Source organism: Triturus cristatus, chromosome 10 (assembly GCF_964204655.1).
Source record: "Triturus cristatus chromosome 10, aTriCri1.1, whole genome shotgun sequence".
Taxonomy (NCBI): domain Eukaryota; kingdom Metazoa; phylum Chordata; class Amphibia; order Caudata; family Salamandridae; genus Triturus; species Triturus cristatus.
Genome location: NC_140593.1, coordinates 374,734,765 through 374,760,534, shown reverse-complemented (window position 1 = coordinate 374,760,534; position 25,770 = coordinate 374,734,765). Strand labels below are relative to the sequence as shown.

At 45.1% G+C, this 25,770-nt stretch overlaps 1 protein-coding gene across 2 annotated transcripts in view; it reads right to left on the bottom strand.

Annotated features, from left to right (window-relative positions):
• Positions 1 to 15,700, bottom strand: part of LOC146789453 (ATP-dependent translocase ABCB1-like) — a 197,983-nt gene extending 182,283 nt beyond the window's left edge. For both annotated transcript variants that reach the window (XM_085631599.1, XM_085631600.1), the window contains exon 1: positions 15,562 to 15,700. The gene's annotated coding sequence lies outside the window, so the exon portion shown is untranslated. The remainder of the gene's footprint in view (positions 1 to 15,561) is intronic.
• Between the last annotated feature and the right edge of the window lie 10,070 nt (positions 15,701 to 25,770).

Here is a 25,770-nt window from a genome sequence, read left to right as displayed (position 1 = left end):
AAATGTAGCATCTGAAACAAACAGTGCAGAGAATCAAAGAGAGAAGGTGGCTCAACATATAACGCTGCCGACTTTGGAGCTGAAGAACAGGGTTTGAGTCTCCGCGTGGGCTGTATAAATCATAAATGGAGATCTCAAATGGGGGTGGGGAGAGACAAAAAACAAGCATTGGCAGGGAGAGACAAATAAAACAAGCATTGGCAATGCAATAGGGGTGGCCCGAGAAGGCATCAGATTGTGAGTGGAGGCATGGGAAGAGAGTAGTCTGTGCAGTAAAGGGGCCATCAAGATATGTCTATCAAAAGGCGGGACTAACAAGCCTACAACCAATCGGAATCAGCTTTTAAGGCACAAGCCAATGGAAATGATGGGTGGAGCTTCCACGCTATAGTGTATACTGCATGTCTCAACGAGACAGCGCAAGCGCTGCCTAGGCGAGGCCTAAAAAGTATGGGAACTGCGGTGATGTGCTCAAAGGAGGCGGGGTGACTGGGAGTAGAGGACGGCATGGCTAAGGAACAAAATATTTGTTACTTTTTTCGGTCTTTCACCTTCAAGTAACTACATATAAAATAACGCAAAGATTAAATGAAAATTAAATACAAGTTATTTTAATCAGCGAGAACTGCACCATCGTACATTATGAAACATTTATTAGCTAATGCACTGCACCAGAGAGCCACAGAAATTAATCCTGTTTGGTGCAGTGGAGAATAGTGATGTGTTTGTTTAGTGCTACAAGATCCCAGTCTGTGACAAAAAGCACTTTGAATATGTAAGTAATTATTTTAAACTTCCATTACACACAGTATAATATAGGCTGCTGCAAAGTGTGCAATGTAGATAAAGATAAAAAAGTGCTTACAAAATATAGATTTTGGAAATACTCAGACTGTATGCAGTGTAATATTTTTTATAACGATCTTTTAAAAGCACACACTTCACAGCTTAGCTGGTAGCTCACTTAAAATACAACTCAAAAAGAATAAATGTGTGTCTTCAGGAACCTACAAGTGATTCTATCGATTAGAGCTAATATCGGCTTCCAAGCGCCCTATACATCTGCAGATTAATCAGTTGTGCACATTTACGTTTCTACGAGGCCCCCTGGCAAGAAAACTGGTTTAGCTATCTGCCCCTCCCTTGGTTTCACAACACAGGAGACTCCCCGACTTACTTTGCAGCTGGTACATTTCAACCATCAGAATTACCCGTCCAATTGGAATTAAAAGTAGGGGAACTGTTTTTATGATATTTCAAGTGTAAGGGCACGTCATGCCCCCAGATCCTCCCCTCCCCCAACCACTGCACTCACCCTACAAGTAGCTGAGGACAATAACGTATGGGCCAGTGATGCAGACTTTGGAAAATTGGAACAAGGTTTGAGTCCTGGCGTCAACTCAACATCCGATGATTCTGGGCAAATCAATGAATCCCTCGCCTAAAAATGAATGTGACTTTCTGTAATGTAACTGGTGCTCAGGAAAGTGCTCCAATAACTTTGGGTCAGTTCAGGCTATATACACCAGCCAAATAATTAATGGACCCCACATAGGACCTACGCAGCTCTAAACCCATTTGTCAGACTTTATGACTTCAAGTTGTCGAAAGGGCAACTTGTAGTCGTTCTATAACCTCCTGAATGCTTCAATGATTAAGTCAGTATGTCTTAGGAGTATTAGAGACATGTCTATTATAATGCATCTCCCAGATGTATGTGGCCATCTCTTGTTTGAACCTTACTTTTTTATAAGGAAATTAACAATCCCACAAAGCCACAGTACAAAAGACTTCCTGTCTGCACAGGTATTGTTATGAGGCAAGAGGAAGCTTTAGCAGCAAGAGGGAGGATGAGTCAGCAACTATCAAAAGGCTGTTGCTAAAGGAGGCTATGAACTATGGCTGTCGTGTCTCTTGGAGTTATTGCATCATGCCTCCCAGGTGTGTCTGTACGTTTGCAGGTTGAGGAAACATTGACAGCTGACATAACGTTTCCAAACCCTGGTTGACATTTTATTTAAAAAATACTGTGCTCAAACCAAATCACAATCAAACCAAATCACATTTGCAACACTTTTTAACTGAAAAATAAAATACAGGTGAATGTGTAATAATTAAAATGAGATGTTTGCTTGGGTGACTGCTTCTGCTCTAACATAATAAACTCATACTTCAGGCTAGGGTCTTTCTTATTAGTCTGTTGAAGTCTCTACCTCATGGTCCACTGGAATATCTGGCAGGGGAAGGCCAAAATATTCAGCCGCGTTGGTTAAATTATGCAGCAAAAAAGGCTAATTATGTGGCATAATGCTGCACATTTTGTGATAGTATTACTTCATTAGTTTCCAATTTTTAGGTCTGGCTTCATAATGTACTTCTTTAAAGAAGCTTTCAGTTTCATCCATTATTCCGTTAGCATGGCATTCACATTTTGTTTCCATCCACTACAGCATACAATATGGGGCAGAGGGTCAGCCCACTTCAGCCACAGGATAACCTCACTTTGAATGACTGCATTTTGCTCTTTCACAAGGTGCACATCCCCGCACAGGGTAGTCCCCTTCAGTGCCAGTGTTTTTATTTTTACTTTATTATCAGTACTAAACATGGCAGCCCTGCTCATAACAGATATTAAACGGAATGAACACATCACTCCTGCCCTCAAGACCCTTAACTGGCTTCCGATTGAAGGAAGATGCTCATACAAGACTGCCTGTTTGACCCACGAAGCCCTTCACTCACATACCCCTGACTATTTAGACAACAAACTCACAAAAGCAGGAAGAACCAGAATGCTGAGAAACTCCAACACACTTCTCCTAGTTCCTTCCAAACTAAAAAGTAAATCAACCCAGGCTCGCTCTTTTTCGGGTAACTCTCCAGGCATATGGAACTCTCACCCGAGGGATGTACGATGCAACCCCTCCTTCTCTGGCTTCAAATGAGACCTGAAACGCCATCTCCTCAACAAATACTGGAACACATGAGCAATTCTAAACTCGGTTCTACTAGTCTCTCTTTTTTAGCTCAGACCCTGTTGAACAGTTGGCTGTTTTTTGTTTGCTTCTTTTGTCTAGAATCTCTTTTTTGTCTCTGGACTCATAATTGTGCAAATTGACCACAATCAGTTACCACGCTCATGGCCTAACTATTTTCTGGGTATATATTTTGTGTATTTCACCCGCATTGCCAAACTATTTTTTCCTCTGTATATATTTTGTGTGCACTTGAACCTAAAATTGTTGCATGTCATATACTCAGTGACTGGATTATTGCCTAGCTCTCAGTTCTGTAGAGCACGCTGATACCTTCCGGTCTAGTTAACGCTATAAAAAACCTATCAAATAAAATAATTACTCTAGTGCTGGCTTTGTGTTTAGAGTCTGATAGCAGGAAGCTTTCTACCAGCTCTTCCATGTGGAACACAGTGCACATTCTAGTGTTATCAGTTCCTATCTGTTCCTATCTCCTACTAATGGTGTTGTAAATTCCTTTTGGAGAGGCTTTGTTTTTTTTTCTTTTCTGACTGTCTCTATTTCTCTGCAAACCAAATTCCATTTGAAATTGTTTTCATGACATTGTAATTTTTAGGTCGAGCCTAGGCGGTGCTCATGAACTTTCCACAAGACCTGCTGTAACAACTCTTTCTGTCTCGGTCTCCCTCCTCACTTGCTAAAAACTGTGACCTCAACAAACGACTCTTACCCACTCTTTCCTCTCGATTCCTTTATTTGTTCCCCTGTAAAATGGATCCAAAAAAAGAAAGAAAACACTTTTGCTGCAATTGTTGTCTTTTTAAGAAATGTTTCTATTCCAAAGTGGAGCTTCGGGATTAAGGGAAAAAAGGAATTTCAAATGGAAAAAGAAATTTAAAAAAAAAAGTGGTTGCAAAGTAGCCAGGTTGGTTTTATTCACACCCACACACATTAGCACCACTTTACAGAGTTTTCCAGTGAAGTGCTACTTTCATTTGCTCATCCTTTTTTGAACAACATGGTTTTTCCCAGGTGGGGGGAAGTGCTCCATTTCTGGAGGTATTGCAATACCCGGTTGATGTGTAGAGCGGAAAACGTTTAATGCAATCCTTATCAGCTGTTTTCCTTATTTTAGTTTATGAAATGTGTACCTGCTACTCTATGTTCAGGGATGTGGTCTTTTGAAACCATACTGCTTATATTTTGTAAGGATATAAGCAATTGACATTCAAAGGGGTCCTTTGTGGGCCCTGTAGTCATGTCCTTAACTTTTCATGCAAAAACACTCGTTATTTCTGAATAATAAGTGTAAAAGCATTATGGTACCCATGTTTTTCCTGCTCACATTTCACATGCTTTACTTAATCTTGCATTCCCAATGAGTGTTTGCTTTTTCCAGGATGTTGTTACTTTTTTTTCCAGGCAGCATATTTCTTTTGTCTCCACTCCCTCATAACCTATTTCCCATTTTCTGGTTCTCCAGCACCACAACTTTCATACGAATGGCAATAGCACTATGCAAATATGATCACCCCACTGCAAATATCAAAACAAAAGTAAAAAACGTTGTTATTTTCAAAGCCAAGAGCTCTAACTTTCACAATTGCAAGGCTGCTTGCATTGCAAATGCTTGTTTTAGTATGCGTGCAATGAAGTGCATGTCTAACTGCAGTCCTGGATGTTATTCTGGTATGTATTTTAACTGATAGCTACAGTTATATGTACAAGTCATTTTAGTCACATGTCCTATTATATGGCTTTCTAGTTTGCTTTAAGTGCTCGTGTGTCATGCGTACATTGACATTTAACTATTATATCACTAATTTTAACTCTGCCACATGTTCAAGTTTTGTGTTTTATCTATCTATGGAACCCTACCTTTACAACCATATGTCTATCTTTGCAACCCTATCTAACATTGCAACTGTCTGTCTTTGCAACCCTATCTGTCAATCTTTGCAACCCTTTCAGTCAATCTTTGCAACCCTTTCAGTCAATCTTTGCAACCCTTTCAGTCAATCTTTGCAACGTCAATCTTTGCAACCCTTTCAGTCAATCTTTGCAACCCTATCTATCTATAAGAGCCTCTGTCTATCTGTGCAAGCATCTCGGTCTGTCTGTCTGTGCAAGACTCACTCTGTCTGCTTATCTGTCTGTGCAAGCCTTTTCCATCTTTCTGTCTATCAAAGCCTATCTGTTGGTCTGTCTAAGCCTGTCTATCTTTGCAAACATTTCTGTATCTGTCTATGCGAGCCTCTCGGTCTTTGGAAGCTTGTCTGTCTGATGGTCTGTCAGTGCAAGTCTCTCTGTCTCTCTGCGCAAGCCTGTCTGTTAAGTATCTCTTTTGGTCTGTCTGTGCAAGTCTCTCTGTTGGTCTGTCTAATTCTCTTTCTCTGTCTATCTGTTCAAGTATGTCTGTTCATGCCTCTCTGTAGAAAAGAAGGTTTTACAGAAATATTGTAAAAAAGCATCAGCAAAGGCAAGAGACTGGCAATCAATAGCAAACCAATTGGCTATTTTAGGTCTGGTGTTAGCCCAGAACTTTTGATTTTTCAACAGTTATGTGTATAACATAGGTACGTATAAGAGTTTTCAGCTAGACTTCATCCATTGGTCTGTTGTGTCATTCACGGTTTTTTTCCCGCCCCTGTTCGGTCACTAGCAGAATACATTTTAAGTTACAGCATCCTTTCAGAAGGAAGCATACAAAAAAGTGATGGATGGAATGTTTGAATTAATCTCAGCTACTGGTAATTACTCAGGCCGCATACCAGTCCATCTTTGTTCTGTACAACATGCCACCTCAGTTTGGACCCAGCTATATGCAAATCAGCCTTGACCCAGCACCAATGGGAACAGCCCAGCCCATACTGCTAGGCCAGGTGTTCCCTGAAATGGAACACAAGCAATTCAGGACAAATGTTGCACTGATTAGGACTCATAAGTCAGTTATAGCTTTCACAAGGAGCACATCCACACACAAAGTAGTTCTCTTCAGCGTTAGGTGCTACTATGGTAATATGTGCTTTTTTAAACCAAAAAATATTTGTCTTTAGCCAATTACTTTTGTAGAATGATGGCCTGGCTGCTTTCTCAGCTGTAAAGTTTTTCTTGAAACAAGATTTGCCAAAAGGCTGGTAGCCAATGCTTCTACACTTGTGAACACCGTCTGGCATAGGTTGCACCGCCTTAGTACCAGTTTAACACCCATACATAGAAATAAGCAACAGAAAGGTGACCACTCAAAATTTAAAAAAGGGCCTTCCACTGCGCAGGAACACGCGTCACTGCTTTTCGGTAACTTTTGAACAGTCTGAGCTAGAAGCAATATTTTGTGTTGAAATCTGCAGAGGATGCTGGATTATGTGGGAAAAGCGTCAAATCTAGAATCGTGCAAAAAACACGCTGCAGCTGCACAACCGCATAATTCCAGTGGCCAAGGTATATGCACATTAATAGGAGGCTGAAACAACAATGGACAGCAGATCTACTTAGAGATAGCAGAATGCCACCACTACATTCCAGTTTTACACTACAATCATTTTACATGATTGTATGTTAAGTGATGCAATTCTAAAACACTTGAGTACTGCAAAGTGCATCTTGCACTTCATACTTGAACTGGTCTGAGTGCAGTCTCTGAAGATGGAGTAAGATCCATTCATACTGAGAAGGCTTTGGCGTAACACAATGCCTTTAAATGTGTGGCAAGCAAATGCTAGGTGGAGATAAGGAGCAGTGAAAGAAGGTTGTAGAAAAAAAGGAGAAAATACCGAGAAAGTCTGCCATCTACCTAAAAATAAATTGGGACAAGAATACAACCACATGCGACCTTAGTCACCCCTTGGTTTTTTGAATGCGTATAATATATCCTTTGTTGTGGTAAAATTGCAACTAAAACCTCAAAATGTATTAAGTAAGCCATATTTCATCTGAATTATATAGTGGGGGGTGCATGGTAGAGTTATTGGCCAGGATCACTAGTTAAGCCTGTCATTGAACACAAGACTCAAATCAGTTATATCATGTGACTAAACGTAACCCTTTTTATATGGGACTCCAAAAAGCTGCCCATGACACAGAATATTATTGATTCAGAGCATCATGCACCTCTGCGACACTCATCTCCCCATGTCCTGTTCTCTTGCGTTTCCTTTCTTTTTCCCTCCACTTCTATTTTCTTACTTTGTGCTTTTTTGAAGAGAATTCATGTTTACGCCCCTAATTTATGTTTTTACTTTTAAATTCTAAAAATGTATCACTACCGTACTTTTGTTGTATCCAGTGCTTAATTTGTAAAAAAAAAAACTGCCAGAGCCCTTGTCAGAAGGTCCCTGTAGCTTGCACCATCCATTGCCCCTGCCGGCGCCGCCAAGGACGGTACTAACATCACACTCCGACAAATGTGACAATTCAAGCTGTTACAGGCCCCCAAAACTATCAGATAGCCGGGCGGCAGGTATTAGTAATTTTGTATGTATATTTAACTTATAACTGTTGCGTTCATTTCTTAATTAGACAAATATCGCCACCATGTGGCAGACCGTCATCAGTGCCGGTGTTGATAATTATGTGATGGCGCCCAGCACCTGAAACCACCAGCTCATTCATATTTGAGCACTCGCTATTGAATTCAGAGCTCAAGTCAGGGGTGGGCGTGGGTGCACGGGGTACCACCACTATCTTTAGAAAGGGGATTCCGTGCCCCTTCGCCCGAGGATGAAAGTTATTGCTTAACTACCTGCAAATGGTTCACACTTTTGTGCTTAGTTTGCAGCAAGCTAAAGAACACCACAAGAAGAGAAACAGAAATGGATAGGAAGTTTATTGTTTAAAAAATATACCCAGCACATTTTGTTTTGTCACTAAAAGTAGTTTAAAAAGTGTATGTTACAAGTTGCTGTAATAAGTGGAAATATGAATGATGAAATGTCCGTTCGTTGTTGGTAACTTCAAGTATATTTATTGATGATTGAAGTTACAGGTATTTAAGTATATAAATAACGAGCCCCACCAGGAGCAGCCTGTACGCTGCTCAGCCCATAGACCAACTGACTCAAACCATTCCAACATTCTAACTCCAACATTCCAACATACACACACAACCTGGCTGAGCAGCATATTACAACATCTCCCTTCTTAACAATGAAAAGGGAGAAACTCTAAAAAGGTATAACAAAAAGTCACAGTAAAAGACTTAAGCGAAAACATGGCAAGATATGAAAATTGAAAGAAAACGCAGAAAACGCCAAGAGAAAATAGTAAGTGGGAAGAAACAATAAGGATCACAGGAGGCACGAAAGACGACTCAACCACCCATCTCCCTTTCTACCATGAAAACAACCGATACACACCCACAACCAAAACAATGAGAAAATAGTGAGTGGGAAGGAACAATAAGGATCACAGGAGGCACGAAAGACGACTCAATCACCCATCTCCCTTTCTCCCATGGAAACAACCGATACACACCCACAACAAAGCAATAAGTGACTCAAGTACAAAGATCATGAAAGCTGGCCGGGCCGACACGAAGGAAGTACAAGAGTACAATCAAGAACATGAAGAAGAAAACAAGGAAAGCAAAACGCACAACGTGACGCAAAAACAATTTGCGAGTACAGATGTGGGATGACCACAATAAAACGATGTGGGGACACGCCACATAAACAGTATAACGTGTGCACAAGATGTGGATGTACCACATTAAATAGATATGGGGAAACACCACATAAAATAGATGTGGGAACGCACCACATAAACAGTAGAACAAGTGCATAAGATGTGGATGTACCACATTAAATAGATGTGGGAACGCACCACATAAACAGTAGAACATGTTAAGTAAGGTAACTGCAATCTCTAAAAAATGTGCACGAAATGCGGTAGTACCACATGAAACAAGACAAAACATTTTTAAATATGTGCACGAGATGCAACAAGGCAATTTGTAAAAATGTGAACTAGATGTGGTAGTACCACATAAACAGGGTAAATACAATTTGTAAAAATGTGCACTAGATGTGGTAGTACCACTCGAAATAAGGCAAAAGCAATTTATAAGAATGTGCACAAGATGTGGTAGTACCACATACAACAAAGTAATTGCAATATGAAAACAAATGTGCACGAGATGTGGTAGTACCACATACAACAAAGTAAATGCAATATGAAAAACAAATGTGCACGAGATGTGGTGGTACCACATGAAACAACAAAATATATCGAAATCCTTACTTTAAATAAGACTGTCAGTACTTATTTTAAACATAACTGTAAAGATATCATGAAGTACTTATTTTAAATTTGACTGCCAACATATATCGTGAAGTACTTATGTAAAAAACACATAAAGGTATCATGAATGACAAGTACACAGCACACTACTTTGATGGTGACATCTACGAAGTAGAAAACTGAGGCCGATGCAGGCAAGGAAAGTAACACTTTCTAGAAACTTCAGGCGGAGTGAGTTCCACGAAGAGAAGTTGAATTAATGGATCGGAAGGAACTCTCGAAGACCTGCATTTTCAGTGTCTAAATCGCATGGATTTATATTTTCCTTGTTGAGGTGCAGTGATAAAAGGATAACAGCTAGGTGGCACTGTTTAAAAAGTGAAAGTACAGTACTTCGATTACGCTTGAAATTTCTCAAAAGAGAGAGCTTGTCTCAAAATCCATGTTGTTGAAATAAACATTAAAATTGACAACTGGCATTCTGGAGACCCTGAAATGATGGGTTGAAGAAAGGACTTGAGGCAGCATGAAAACGAACTTGTAATAACTTTATCATCCCGCATAGCGAACAGACATGGTTGGCGAAAGCAAACATGCTTGGCAAAAGCTGACTGTATAGTAGGATGTTGTGGCAAATTTAAAATGGCGGCACGCACGGCGACGCCACGCCGGATGGCTCCCGGCATCTCCGTGCACCAAATCAGCTTAATATGTCTGAACAAACTGAAGACGTCACAGTGGAGTGACGAATGGATTCACGAGGCAGCAGGATGTAAGGCTGAGGAGAGGTAGGCTGCGCGCTCTGAATGTGCTCGTGGCAGATTTTTTTAAAATGTTTTCAAAACGAATGAGCGTTTAAACTGCCAATAGTAAAACGAAGTAAAATGGCAACATAGCTTAAAGTATTAAATCAGCCCGAAAATTACAATGTGGCCTTGACTAAAAAGAAATTAGGAAGTCTCACACAAGTACACCAATACAGTACCTGCGCCGTGTTCAATTGTCGCATGACACTAATTACCGAAGTGAAAGAGAACGGAACATTTCCTTTCAACAACGAAATTGCAGGCAAATAAGATTCCCGGTAACCTCCAGTAGATGGCAGCAGATAATTACACAGTTCCGTTTTTTTTTTTTTTGCAGCTTAAATTGTCGAAGCGAAATTGACAATGCAGCTGACTCCTGGGTTTGTCAAATGGCCTTCAGTCATGTAAAATATTTTTTCTTACTTGGTATCAGATCTCCCCAGCTGGCACTGAAAACACCGGTTCAGATTACCTTTCCCTCGATCTGGGCTCTGTGAAAGTTGCTCTGTAATCTGAGCAGGAAACCCAAAATAATGGCGAAGGATGTCGGAAGAACTGCAGGAAGCAGGCCCCTCAGATCTCGTAGTTGCAGGCAGTAGAAAGTTTGTTCGTAGCGCGACAAGAACAACCCTCAGATCTCGTAGTTGCAGGCAGTAGAAAGAAACCCAAGCAGGGACTTGCACTCTGGTGTTGTGGGCGACCGGTGGGAGGTCACTGGTGGGGCTCTCGGTGCAAGTAAGTTTAAGCTGCTTTTCGAGGATTTCCTTTATCTTGAATTTCTTTATCTTGAATATACTTGAAGTTTCTTGAGGGTTGAAGAGCAAGGTCTTTCCAATCGTCGTCAATTGTGGGGAATAGAAATAACCCCACTTCTGGTACCAATTGTAATAAGTGGAAATATGAATGATGAAATGTCCGTTCGTTGTTGGTAACTTCAAGTATATTTATTGATGATTGAAGTTACAGGTATTTAAGTATATAAATAACGAGCCCCACCAGGAGCAGCCTGTACGCTGCTCAGCCCATAGACCAACTGACTCAAACCATTCCAACATTCTAACTCCAACATTCCAACATACACACACAACCTGGCTGAGCAGCATATTACAGTTGCCTATGCCTGTTAAAAAAACATATTGTCACTTTCAGCCATTACAAAGCTCAGTTGCGCTTTTGATATATGGAAAAAATACCTGTGATTTTTTTTAAATATTAAAACAAAAAATATTCTTTTTTGTATTCATGTGTGATTATGTTAGGTTGTTATTTCCATAAGATAGGCTACTGACCTTTTAATTAAGAATTATTATAAGGGCACGTCATCACTTCCCAGGTAGTCATTTCTGAACTGCACATAATAATTAAACCGCCCACACTGTTTTCCTTAAAACGTGTGCACTGCCTTATTTGCATGTGAATGGACTTAACTGTAGAACTTTGCTTTTATTACATAAACAAGGTCAGGTAAAAGGATGCTCTATTCAATGTACATTTCGCCCAGACTTGTCTCGAGGAAGCAGTTTCTTTAACAGGTTGAACTAGAATTTAAAGCGAGGAACGAGTTAAGTGACTTTGAGGGAGCCCATCGCGTGCACACTGAGGTCGTAGGTGCTATAAATAGACACCGTGACTGTCTACAGTTCGATTCCCAGACTCCACCAGCGAGTTCACTTTAATGAAATAAGCTTAATTTTTCGGTCGCTATGGACCATTATAAAAGCATGATGGTAAAGAAGCATAGCCAATCCTGGCCCCTAAGAGCTAATTAACCAATCATGTAATTTCAGGGCGTTAAACTTAAATATATAGGGTGAAAATAGAGGAGACACCCAAAAGAACAAAAACATAAAGGGTCCGTTTCTCAGATGGTTTTCAGAGGCGATGTGGAATAGGAAAGACCTTTCCTTGAAAATGATATTCCTTGAAATGTCTAAATGAACAAAAAGGGTGTCTGTTAACCCTTTAAGTAGGGGTGGGAAGTTTGAGAAAAGTCGTGGAGTTGTTTGTGATTGCTTTGACTTGATTTGTAACAGAGCTTTCTGAGACCCCAAATGTCTTACCAATGCCAGCACGGCGCAGGATGGGCAATACTAAGAACATTAATACGCTAAAAGTTAATTTACGAATTTTACATCTTTTGACGTGATGGAAAATAAGAAAAGTGTTGAACAAGAAGGAGAAAATAAAATGGATAAACAATTGATTACTTTGGTGGAAGTGTACTACTTTAAGGTACTTATGTGTATACAACTGTGCAACCTGATTGTGACCTACTCAACGTTGGCCACTACTTTCACTCAGCACGGCGCAGATGACAGCAACAAGAGAATTTGCAGATGAAGAGCCAGGTCATAAGGTCGCAATGGGAACAAAGAGCCAGCAAAGGGCTTCTGATTTATGCAAATGTGCGGCCACCCCTCCTACGTCACTTAAACTTAAAAAACTGAAATAGGCCCTAGAAGGAAAACCGGATTTGCCTCCATCGCGCCAATGATGCCCGGCGAAAATTTATGTGCATCCAGTTTAGGATGAAGAAATATTGAGGATTGTCTCCTTACTGTAGGCAATGTTCTTGGGCAATGGAATTTTATTTATTTGTTGAGAAGTTTTGAAAAGCGCTATACGTGGCAATTATATTACATTAGTGTGCTGGAGATGGTATGTGTAGAGAGGAAAATGGTGGGACTTTCAAGTCTGATTAGACTGTTGATAATGATGCCTGATGTTAAGCACAGGTTGAAGTGGGTGGGATCTATTGGGAATGACGTTTCCAAGCTTTTTAAGCTTTATCTAAATTGTTCACAAACTTTCTAACAAAGAACAACAGTTCCTGCACGGTTAATGATGACCCGGAGTTGCTTCAGGTCGAAAGGAAAGTAGGGGGTCTACAGCACTGCGAAGATCAGGTTAATTTCCATTTGTCTTGCGTTTAAGGTATATGCTTTTTGTTTTACATGCAGTCACCTCTAAGAGTAAATCTAACAATATAGTTATAGGAAATAGATTTTTTTTATTTTTAGTTATGCGTTTGGCCACGCCCCCATTGCACTCAGAATCGCAGTTCCGATACTTTATTGTATGCACCTATACCTCTGCTGTTAATCGTGACGTTTGAGCATGAGCAGTGTTTAAATGAAGGTTGATGTATATTCTTTTTTTCAGAATTTTCCTGAACTGCTAGTATTTTGGTTCTGATCCAGGATTATGTTAAAGGTTGATCCAGGTAGCTGCCTCCATGACTCGTCCTCGAAAGGATCCGTGCTTTATCACATGGGTACTTGCAAACATTTTACCATGGGCCAAAGGTTTGATGTGTGATATGGCCGAGGGCCACATTGATGCCAGCGGGTTGGTGTCGGGTCGGGGTTGATTTGCAGTAAGGGGAGTGTAAGGGAAGTCTAACATATACATCTAACGGCTGAATAGAACAATGTGAAAGCAGAAAACCTGGGATTATTCCCAGCTTCCCCACTTTCCCAAATTGTGTGATCCTAGGCAACTGTTTTATTTCACTTTCCCTCCTTTTTCTTCATTGCCACATTTAAGAGGACCCCAAAATACATGGCTTCAGGATGTGTGCTGTACAAAACCTTGCCCTGTGTTTGATTTACTAAACTATAATGTTGTTCATGAATATTAGGAAGCCAGGCCACCCAAAGAGGGCACATAACTGACATGCCTCTTTAGTTCACTATTGGCATTGTTGTCAGGGTAGATGGAAGAAATGTTTCTAAATTCATGTTTGAAACCTGTCACTTTTAAATCAATACTTGTAAATGCACGGATATAATCAGTTGTACTAAGGTGAAAATGTTCTGCATGTTAACTGGGTACACTTGTTGAATTTTGAAGACACTGAGATTTTTACACTTTTGCTGCAAGTTGTGTTTGAAAATGATGGTGTTTCTACGGTAAAGTGGTTACATCCTTCCTTTAACACCAATTAACCTTGAAGTAAATGCTTGCCTATCTATTTAACATCTTTTTATTGTTAGAGTTAAACCGAGTAAACTGCAGCCCAGTGCTCCTGTTGACCAGGGGGCCGCATGTAAAGGTCAGGGGGCCGCATGTAAAGATCAGTGGGGCCGCATGTAAAGGTCAGGGGGCCGCATGTAAAGGTCAGGGGGCCGCATGTAAAGGTCAGGGGGCCGCATGTAAAGGTCAGGGGGCCGCATGTAAAGGTCAGTGGGGCCGCATGTAAAGGTCAGGGGGGCCGCATGTAAAGGTCAGTGGGGCCGCATGTAAAGGTCAAGGGGGCCCCTGGGCCATACTTTGCGCATCAATGTATTATCAGATGAGTGGACCCTGAATAGAGGATTCTGGTTGGGATCGTAGTTACCTTGCCAATTGCATAGATAAAATCATAAAACAAAGACATGTCCCAAGACATTAATAAAACTCTTCCCTTCCCTCACATCTCTGTGGCACACCTACTCTATCACTGACACTTGTTGTAAACAATATTGTGTCAAAAATATGGTTTACCACAATATCGCACCTCTACATTTATAATAGCAAGTACAACAATATCGGGGGGAAATATTGTTTATAATAATATAGTCTAAAAATATAATTTTTTAACTATTTACATGTTTATAATCATCTGAAGACTCTAAGTCAGTGGCATCTTCAGTTAGAGTGACACTCCATCAGCAATTTACTGACAGAGGCAAACTTTAGGAGCAGTAACTTGTGGATTGATGTTACTGGATAGAAATATATTTTTAAAAATAAATGTGTATTATATATATGTAGATATTTGGAAAACATAGTATTAGCTTAGAAAAATAGTAATTGCAAAAATATGTTATAGACACGTCTCTTCTACCTATACGTTCAACTCCAATATCCGAAAAGTTGCGACGTATGTGAATCTAAAAATTCAAGCACTCGTTTAACATCGCGCTGCACAACGTCTGCGTCTATTCGAAGTGCTGCTAAAACGTGTTATCATTTGACGCAAAATAAAGCTGCCACTTGCAAAACAACTGGCGGTCCCAATGCGATTCAATGTATTTAAAATGATTCCATTTGATGTCGTTATGTCTCAAAGGGCTGAATTGTGAAACGCTCGCATGGCTAGCGCGTGGGTAAAAACAGAGGTAAAGGGGGCTTTTCAAGAGATGAACCGGTTCTGTGAGACTGGATTTTAATGACTAGGGAGATTATTAGTCCGTGTTTTCCGTTTCAACCTCCGCCCCAACCGGGTGCCCTATAGTACACAAAATGTAAAATAAAAAAAACGCACTAGTACTTTAAAAGGGGCATGTCTCTTTTTACAATTTTCTCAACAAGCAAAAGAAAAGCCCAGGTCTTAAACTTCAAAGGCACGTTCCCTGAACCTCGATTAAATGACTCTAAGGTACGCACGGAGTCCGTTCTGAGCCTAGCGCATCATAAAATAATTCAGTTGTCATTGTTTGAACTCCTTACAGTGCTATTGGTACCTCACAGACGCTTCAGAGCGCTAGCGGCAGGACAACGCATACATACATTTATTTTATAAATCAGTCATTCCTGATAGACAAAACGTAAATATATACCTGAAAAGCGTCAGTCTTGCCACCTGCCTGGTCCACCTGTGTCCCCAGGAGCGCAGCACTCTCCCACAACACACTTGTGCGCTCCCTGGTGCAAGCCTGGGCACTCCTTTTAACTCCTCGGGGATGCGCTGCGATGGGCCAGCCCCTTTTCTTTCTTGCATAACTGATGCATCGCAGGGATCGGGTTTCGAAGCAGGGAAGAGCGCTTCCAGTCAGTCACTGCAAGGGGGTCAAAGGAGTTCGGCCACAATGCCCGAGCTTGCCTCGACTCTCATCAGCATTGCAGGACAGGTCCCTGGGCCACCGGGTGGACTCGCTCCCTGCTTGTCGCCCTTTAACAACCAATGAACTGGGTTATCCTGGACCTCCTTTTGCCTGACTTTAGAAACTCACAAGAACACCTGCGCGTTGAATCGAAATGCTTACGTCATAGAAGATCGAAGCGCGCGCATTGTTGACATTTCACACATGTTGTGCGTAGCCATCCCCAAGCAGTCGTAGAGTTCAAGGAACATCTAACTCGGTGCATGGTGGGACTTGTAGTTTCACTCTTCTTATTAGAAGTAAGGGTTACCGGTGCAGTCCGCCTGACAAAAATGGCAAAAACTGACTGTATGTGTCAGTCTTGACTCGGCATCACGTCCATCAATGTAGGAGGAATGTATACCATAGCATAGCGCCCTAACAGATGCAGACGCATTTTTCCCAAGGAATAACTCAAATAAATCTATTTACAGAGTGATCTACGTAACACCTATGGAACATTATCTTACAAATTTTATGTAGCGCAACTCGACCCGAAGGTGTCAGAGCGCTGTACATGAGCACCAGTTTGCATTACAGAAATGAAGTTCGTCGCATCGCTGCAGCGGTGCTCGAGTTTCACTGGTTGAACCAGCTTGTGGTCCTCGGGCTGTGGCCGAGTCAAAGAAGCCCCAGAAGGGAATTCCAGATGACAGAGGAGCGCGAGAGGGCGCGGTTAATGGTGGTCTGTGTCAACATTACAGACGTCTGTCACAAACTCCCGGTCACCTCCACGAGTCTCTAAACTGTACATTTGTCAAATATAACTTGTGTGTGCACTTTGTGAATGTGCCTGATGTAAAACGTGATTGTGTCGTTTAGTACTGTCCCAAATGAACGAACCCTCCTCTCCTCGTCTCATCTTGATATATATAAACGCGTGGATGTGGCGTAAGGCCTCAGGTGCAGACTATGGAACTGGGGACCCAGGGTCGAGTCTCAGCGGACGCTGTATAGCTTGTGAGTCTGGGAAAATTACTTCATTTACCCGTGCCTAAACATAACTAAAAGGGGTTGTGTCCTTCCTTGTGTAATGTAACCGGTGCTCCTGTAAAGCGCTCCAAACAGTATAAAACTGCATAAAAGCCGAAAGCACCGATTTACAAAGAGCCTCCGCGGCGCCAGGGACTGCGGAGGACCCCTATGTGTTGACACTGCCTATATTTTGCCTTTGTATGTGCACATTTTCCACGAGCACCCCCGCCCCGCAGACTCCATTCAGGGTTTGCTGCATAGCAGGATGCGCCACGCCCTCTCTGAAAGAACAGACGAGGCAGGGGGTCTCTGAGGAGTGAACCCTCCCCAGGCTAGTTCAGTGAAGCAGGCTCGGGCTGGGTGCATAAACTCGGATGGCCCCTGGAAGTGATGCTGGCGGGAGGCTGGCGCGCTGCCGTGTGGCTGCTGAAAGTCTGATGTGAATGATAACAACAGTGACATGAATGATAATATCCCTTTTAACAATGCCATCAACATGCATCCATAGAGCAAACATTACGTAGCCCATCGCCTAGACAACACCAGGATGGGCCGAGCCTCCGCGAACAAAGGTCGTGACAAAAATACAAGCACACGTGATTCGGAGTTAAGAGGGCTTATGCAGGTAGCATTTAGACAAAGAACATACCTTGGCGAACCCTCGTGAGATGCTTCAGGTTGAAGTGCCTGAAGATAGTTTACATTTTCAGCGTTAGCTCGCTGTGGCCTTCTAGGTTATCTTTTCGGCTCTATGCGGGACGTCCAAGTTGTGCATGGTGGCTGTGCGCTTTCCACGCCATGGCATAGGCATTAAAGCGAACAAACAAAAAAGTGGCCTTTAAACAGGCTTGTGAGTTTTCAGACAGATATTGGTATCTTTGTAGTTTCAGAGTTGTGGAGACCTGACACAACAGGCGAGTACAGGATAAAAAGGTGCTTTAGGATGTGCTGTTTCCCTTTAAAAGTGGAGATTGGCGTAGCCCTTTGTTAGGAGTGGCTCAAAATGTGTGCTTTCCCCACCAGCATTCCTATGAAATTATTTTTGCAATGTTGCATCGGCGGTGATTTCAATGAAGCGGTGTTATTCAGTTAGGGGCAGCCATACGCAGAAGCAACCCAAATCAGATGAAAAGTGAAATAAATAATGAAATGTTTTGAATATTATGTGGGAAAAAACGTACAAATCTACAGAGAACACAATGGTGAAAATGTTTATGAATGTTTTTCAGTTTAAAGCCAAAAATAATGAAATAAACTACACTGCATTTATGTTCAGATTTCCTGAATGACTGGAAAGATGATGCAAATGAAACCTGTAGGGTCTTGCCAGTCCATGTGCATCATTATGCCTCAAGTCAAGTCAAAGAGATTTCGTTTGTGATTATTTAAAATCATTTAAGTAGCATAAATAACACTGTCAGCACAATACAATCACTGTTTTAAAACAAGGCCCATCAAATAATAACATTTCCTAGATCGAGAGATATCTCTCTGACATGTTAAAATTAGTGCAGTCTTAAATATTATGCGAACTGACTTATTACTCTGTACAATCTTCAGCTCAGTGGAAAGTTAAGAACATCTGGGATACTGCTGGGCCCGGATTTAGTGTCCCTAGGGCTGTGGGTGAGATGTGTAATTTATACAATGTAAAACAGAAATGAATATGAAGAAAAAGTGCAAAGTGCAGTGCCTGGAAATGTATGAGTTGTTTGATGCCATTTGAGTAGTACCCTGACTTATGCGCTGTGTTATGTGTAGACAAGGGAACCCAATTCTAATTGGTCAGGAACCGTTGTGTATGAATATTTTGAACAAACAGTGGTCTCTCACAACAGGAATGGAAGTAGGAATTGACATAGAAATACAATGAGATCTATATGAGTTTGTTCATCCGGTCAAGGAACCTTTAATATATTTATCCTAAGGTAAAACAAAACAACCAACATTCAACTGAGAACAAATACACCATAAAAATCAAAAGAGGAAAAGGAAAGCTCAGGCATTTACATGGGCTTGGGTAAAAATACACAGTATTCCAAACAAGTGCATATTACAATGAATAATTATGACTGTGTCAAGGTGTGCATAGTCGACGATGTTTCGATCCCATAGAGCTGGGTATCGGGATCATCATCAGGGCATAAGAATATGTGCCCGAGACTAATGTCTGTTGATCAATCATGCCAGTGAACCCATGTTCCTGGACTGAACTGGGAGGAACTGACATTGCAACGGCAAGGGCGCCTGGCGTAAAAGGAACCCATTGAGAGGTCTGGTGGACCCTAAAGCAATGCAAAGTAAGAGGTAAAATGTCAGTGGTGGTTTGTTTCTGAGGTACCGGAGCAACAGATTGATGTTTAGTGATCCATGTAGTAGCAACGAGGAAGGCCGAATAATGGGGTCTGGTCAATCTGAACTCTGACCGGGTTGAGGTCTATGTGCACCGGAATACCATGTGGACTTATGCGCCATCATTATGCCTAGATGTCAGCAGTAGTATTTAAAGGTTAAAAAAAATAGTTCTTACTGTGTTTATATTCTAACTTTCAGTTTTTATTTCCATAAAAGTATCTGCATTATTTACGCCAATAATTAAGACAAAGTAGAAAAAGCAAGAGTAAAAAGACTGAGTCGATACACTAGTATTTCGTCTATACAAAACAGGGGTAGAGGAGCACAGTAACCATACATAATATTTATATTAATCAGAAAACTTAATCTTATAAGCCAAAAATCATATATTATGCAACCTCTCTTTATAAAAAAGACAGTAGGGCAACTACTTTCTTTTGAAAAAGATTTTTTCATATTCTTAATCTTTTCTTTAATTCGTAGATCTTCATATCATTGTACATGTATAACAAAGTACAGCCTACGCGTTTCGTCCCAATCTCATGGGACTTCTTCAGGGCTGTTAAAAATAGACACATAAAACATGACTTTAGTAAAACAACAACGCAAAATGCATAATATACATCAATGATTAAAAAAGAAACAAATAATCTTTACATTAAAAATGCCCCAAACGGGGTATAATCAACAATACAAGTCTTGAATTTAATTCCTTCTAGACATAAGTGGAGCACGTATAATTTTTGAACAGTTTATTCAATGTAATCTTAATATTTCAATAGCACACTTTTATTGTTGTGTCACTCAATCTCCAAGTTCCTATGTATATTGTAATTCAGTGTATAAAAAGTGTCTTTTCTGTAATTAATCAATAGGATCTGTGGTGCTTTCCATGTTCAATTGCCTCTATTTATAATGTTTATGTCCCAACTGTGAGGCAAGTTCTTACAACAAGAAGTTCAAACTGTGACTATGAAAAGAACCTCTCCTACCCTCTATTTCCTGTTGGATATAATCCTAAAGTTACAGTGTTGTCTCTGATTCAGAAGAACTGAAACATAAAAACGCTTCGTAAAATATGCACATAAATGCAAGTTCTACTAGAGTGCCATAGATTATTCCGCCATAGGTGCACCACACTCACATAGTGTTAGAAGGCGTCCTCAGAGGGGCTCGGAGGGGGCCCTGACTAACCTGAGACCCACCCTCGAGGTATCGTAGCCGGGCACTGGCGGGAGATTCCTCAGGGGAGCAATCTCGTATCTAGGATCGTACACTCGGCACCACACGACAAAGAGACACCACACCGAGAGTTCTTAAGAATAAATCTTTATCAGATCGGAGTTGTAGGATCTTTATGATCGGCAAGGCAAATATGTACAAGTGGAGCGCGGGCTCACAAAGTCTTGGAGGGGGGGTAGGAGGTAGCGGGACAGTCTTTGGGGATGTGGATCAGATGCAGGAGCGTACCCGGCGCACAGCTCACAATCCTCGAGCTGGGGAATACGCTTGTCGTCTTGGGGTCCGGCGGGACCAAGAGAGTCTGTGGGAGCCGCGAGTCACTCAGCAGGGCTCAGGTACAAGTTCAGAGGTCTTACGATCTTCAGGGAGCCGTGAGTCACTCAGCAAGGCTCAAGCACGTGTTCGGAGGTCTTACGATCTTCAGGGAGCCGCGAGTCACTCAGCAGGGCTCAAGCACAGGTTCGGAGGTCTTACGATCTTCAGGGAGCCGCGAGTCACTCAGCAGGGCTCAGGTGTTTCCAAGGCGAATCTGCCGGACAGTCCGAGAGCACCCCTTGTTATAGGCCGACCCCTCTTTGATGTCCGGAGTCTGTGCAGGCAGGGGTCTTGTCACCTGGGGGTCGCTTGTTGGGGTTTCCTGCCATTGTCCTTTGATCCTTTCAGGGCCGGGTCGGGAGGAGTCCCAGACACCCAGCAGGCATGGAGCCAGCCCTCGGGGAGGCCGGCGGGTCGCTTGAAACCCACCTTCCCAGGGAAGCGCAGAGGTGTGATGGAAACTGCTCCTCCCTTTCTCATCCCAAGGGGAGCGCGATGTCCTCCAGCCGGAGTGGCGCCTCTAGGCCAGGGTCGCGCTGGGGCCGGGCGGCCATCTTGGTGCATGAAGTGGGCACGCGGGCCCGGTGTGGCCGAAGGGAGGAAGGCCACGGACGGGGAAGTCCGGGTCGGGTGTGTGTGTTCTGGTGGGAAGGATCGGCTAGGCCGTGGGCTCGGGGGCTGGTGTGAGGTGCAGGGGTCAGGTCTGGCTATGTTACGAGGCCCGGGTCTAACACGCGTCCCCCCCAGCTGAAAGCCGGAGAGAACTACCCATCCTCTTGGGGGGTTCTCTTCGCTGAGGCGGAAGAACCGGGAGAGGCCATCGGCGTTGGCGTGGTCCGTACCAGGGCGATGTTCCACGGTGAAATCCATCCCCTGGAGGGAGATTGACCACCACAGTAGCTTGGTGTGTTCTCCTCGCATCTGCATGAGCCATCGCAAGGGGCGATGGTCGGTTTGGACCTTGAAATGGGTGCCGAACAGGTAAGGGTGTAACTTCTTGAGGGCCCAAACTACGGCGAACGCCTCGCGCTCGATGGTGCTCCATCTCTGTTCCCTGGGCAACAGCCTTCGGCTGAGGAAGGCTACGGGCTGGTCTAGGCCTTGGTCATTCACCTGGGAGAGGACTGCCCCGATGCCATGCTCGGAGGCATCAGTTTGTACCACAAACTCCTTGGAGTAGTCGGGGGCCTGGAGGACGGGGGCAGTGCACATGGCCGCTTTCAGGGCATCGAACGCCTCTTGGCAGGCAGGGGACCACTGCACTTTCTTGGGCTGTTTCTTGGACGTGAGTCCCGTGAGGGGACCGACGAGGCTGCCGTAATTCCGTATGAATCTCCGGTAGTAGCCCGTGAGGCCCAGAAAGGCTCGGACCTCCGTTTGGGTAGTGGGGGGTTCCCAGGCTAGGATGGCGTCAATTTTGGGCTGTAGAGGGGCGACCTGCCCGCTTCCGACCTGGTGCCCCAGGTAGGTTACCGAACCTTGCCCAATCTGGCATTTGCTGGCTTTCACGGTGAGGCCTGCCTGGTGCAGGGCGGTCAGCACCCTCCGGAGGTGCTCACTCCATTCAGAGCTAAAAACTGCGATATCGTCGAGATATGCAGCACTGAATTTTTCCAGCCCGGCCAGGACTCTATTTACCAGTCGCTGGAAGGTGGCCGGGGCATTTTTCATCCCGAAGGGCATCACGCGAAAGCGATAGTGCCCATCCGGGGTGGAGAAGGCGGACCGCTCCTTGGCTCCTTCTGTGAGCGCAATTTGCCAGTAGCCGCAGGTGTGATCGAAGGTGCTGAGGAACCGAGCAGCCCCGAGCCGGTCAATGAGCTCGTCGGCTCGGGGAATGGGGTGGGCATCGGCTCGGGTGACTTCATTGAGTCCCCGGTAGACCACGCAGAAGCGGAGTTCTGGGGCGACACCGGGGGCAGCTGCTTTTGGGACCAGGACCACGGGGCTGGCCCAGGGGCTGTCTGAGGGTTTGATCACTCCTAGGGTCAACATTTTCGAGACCTCAGCTTGAATACAGGATCGGACCCGATCAGGGACTCGGTAGGCTCGGTGTCTCACCGGTGGGCTGTCCCCGGTATCCACGTCATGGACACACCAGTCGGTGACTTTGGGGACCAGGGAGAAGAGGTCAGAAAACTGCCCTAGGAGCTGGCGGCAATCCTCACGTTGCTGGGGAGTGAGGGATGGGGAGAGGTTCACTCCCTCTACGGAGCCGTCCTTCTCTTTGGTGCACAGGAGATCAGGGAGAGGGTCCGACTCCTCCTCGGACCCGTCATCAGTGGCCAGTAGGAGGCTCAGCTCCGTCAGCACAAAGTGGGGCTTGAGGCGGTTCACGTGGAGGACCCGGAGGGGGTCCCGGGGTGACTGGACGTCCACCAAGTACGTGACCTGGCTCTTCCGCTCAACCACTTTGAAGGGCCCGGTCCATTTATCCTGGAGGGCGCAGGGTTTCACGGGGGCCATGACCCATACCTGCTGGCCCGGCTGAAACTCGACCAGAGTGGCGTTCTGGTCGTACCAGCGCTTCATTTCCTCCTGGCTCGCCTCCAGGTTGGCCTCGGCCATCTCTCGGAACCTCCTAGTCTGGTTTTCGGAGGGTCAGGACGTAACGGAACACATCTCGGGGGGGGCCTCGGGGCGCCGCCTCCCACCCTTCCTTGACCAGGCTGAGGGGCCCCCTGACGGGGTGTCCATAGAGTAACTCAAAAGGGCTGAACCCCAAGGATTTCTGGGGGACTTCTCGGTAGGCGAATAGGAGGCAGGGGAGCCAGACGTCCCACTTACGCCGGAGGGGCTCTTCCAAGCCCGCGATCATCCCCTTCAGAGTCCGGTTAAACCGCTCTACCAGGCCATTTCCTTGGGGGTGGTACGGGGTGGTGAATTTATAGGACACACCGCATTGTTGCCATAAGGACTTCATGTATCGGGAGATAAAGTTGGTACCGCGATCGCTCACGACCTCGCGGGGAAAACCCATGCGGGAGAAGATTCCCATCAACGCCCGGCCCACCACGGGGGCTGTGACGGTGCGCAGGGGGATGGCTTCAGGGTATCGGGTGGCATGATCCACCAGGACGAGGATAAAACGGTGCCCTTGGGAAGTTGGGGGGTCCAGAGGCCCCACGATGTCGATCCCGACCCGCTCAAAAGGGGTACTGACGACAGGGAAGGGTTGGAGGGGAGCCTTGCGCTTTCCTCCGCTCTTCCCACTGGCCTGGCACGTGGGACAGGACTTGCAGTGGGCTTCTACATCTGCTTTCATTCTGGGCCAGTAGAAGTGAGTCACGAGGCGACTGTAGGTTTTGTCCTGGCCCAAGTGGCCTGCGAGGGGAACGTCGTGGGCCAAGCCCATGAGGAGGTTTCGGAAGCGTAGGGGTACCACCAGCACCCGGCCGGACCCTAGCTCCACCGACTTCTGCTCGCTGTACAAAAGGTCATTCTCCCAATACACCCGGTGCGTCCCAGTCTGGTCGCCTGCGGCCTGGGCCTCTGCCTGTTGCCGGGGCCCGACCAGGGAAGGACAGGTAGCCTGCTCTCGGCAGAACTCCTCTCTGGAGGGCCCCCCCTCGTGGCGCCACTGGGCCAATTCGGGCAGATCGCCTAACTCGGTGACCTGGGTGGAGTCGGAAGGCGGGGGTTCGTCACTGGCGACCGACCCTTCTGGTGGGGGGATGTGGGGACTCTCAGCGGGGACCATCCTATCTTCAGTGGTCGGGGCGTCGTCGACTTCCCTCAGGGGGGTCAGTCGGGCCGCCATGGATCGAGTGGTGGCGCACACCCACTCAGGGAGGCCCATCATCCCTAGGTGGGTCTTGCGCTCGACTTGTTTCCAGGGGGAACTTTCCAGGTCGTTCCCCAGGAGACAGTCGACTGGCTGGGAGGTTCTCACTGCGACTTTCAGTTTACCGACCACCCCTCCCCACTCAAAAGGCACCAGGGCTACCTTACATAGGCTTTCCGTGTTGTCGGCGGAAATGACCGGGCAAAAGACGTTGGGGAGGACTTGGTATTCGTGGACTAAATGACTGAGGACACCGGTGATGCTGGCCCCGGTGTCACGGAGGGCTTCTACTTGGTGGCCATTGATCGTTACGAGCTGCCCATATTTCTTCGTGTTGGAGGGCAGGAGGCTTCCAGGGACCATTTCTCTATCTCCTAAGGATACTATGGCCATGGCTGTGGGTTCCCACTCTTTGGTCTCCTCAACCTCCTCCCCCAGTGCTACATTGGCTATCTGTCTAGCGGGGGGTGCTGCCTGGTTGGTGTGTGGGGCCATGGGGCATTCAGGGTCGTTGGCGTAATGCCCGGGCTTCTGACAACGGAAACAAGTGATGGTCACCCGGTGCCCCCGTCTCAGGGGGGGGCCGGATACAGCTGGTGGGGGTGCCGGGAAAGGCGGAGGTTGGGACTTCGGGGGACCAGACTGGGACTCTCTCTGCCCTCCCTAGTTTCCCCCCCCTCTCTGGTGGGGTGGTCCCTGACTGGCTCGGGGGTACTCTCCTACTGGGCCCCGGGAGACCCGGGTGTTGGTCCAGCGATCCGCCTCGACGGCCAGCTTTCTCGGATCCGTGAGCTTGCTGTCGAGCAGATGCTGGCGCAGTTCCACAAAGCAGTTCGCAGCCAGGTGTTCCCACAACATAAGGTCTGTTAGTTCTTCCAGGGTGGTTACCTTGCTGCCCTTGATCCACCCATCGAAAGCCCGGCTGAAGAAATTCACATACTCCACCCAGGTGGTACCCGGGATCTTCCTGCAGTCCCGGAACCGCTGGCGGTACATCTCCGGGGTGAGGCCGTACCTTGTGAGGAGGGCCGCTTTCATGTGGTCATAGGAGGTCTGCATGGAGGTTGGTAGGTCGAGCAGGGTGTCTCTCCCTTCGCTCAGGAATCGTCCCCACAACCCGGCCCCCCAATACTTCTGCGGGACCCGATGGGAGGTCATGGCGACCTCGTAGGCCCGGAACCACTGTTGAATGTCATCGTTTTTGTAATATTCTTTGACCACATCCTTGGGGATGT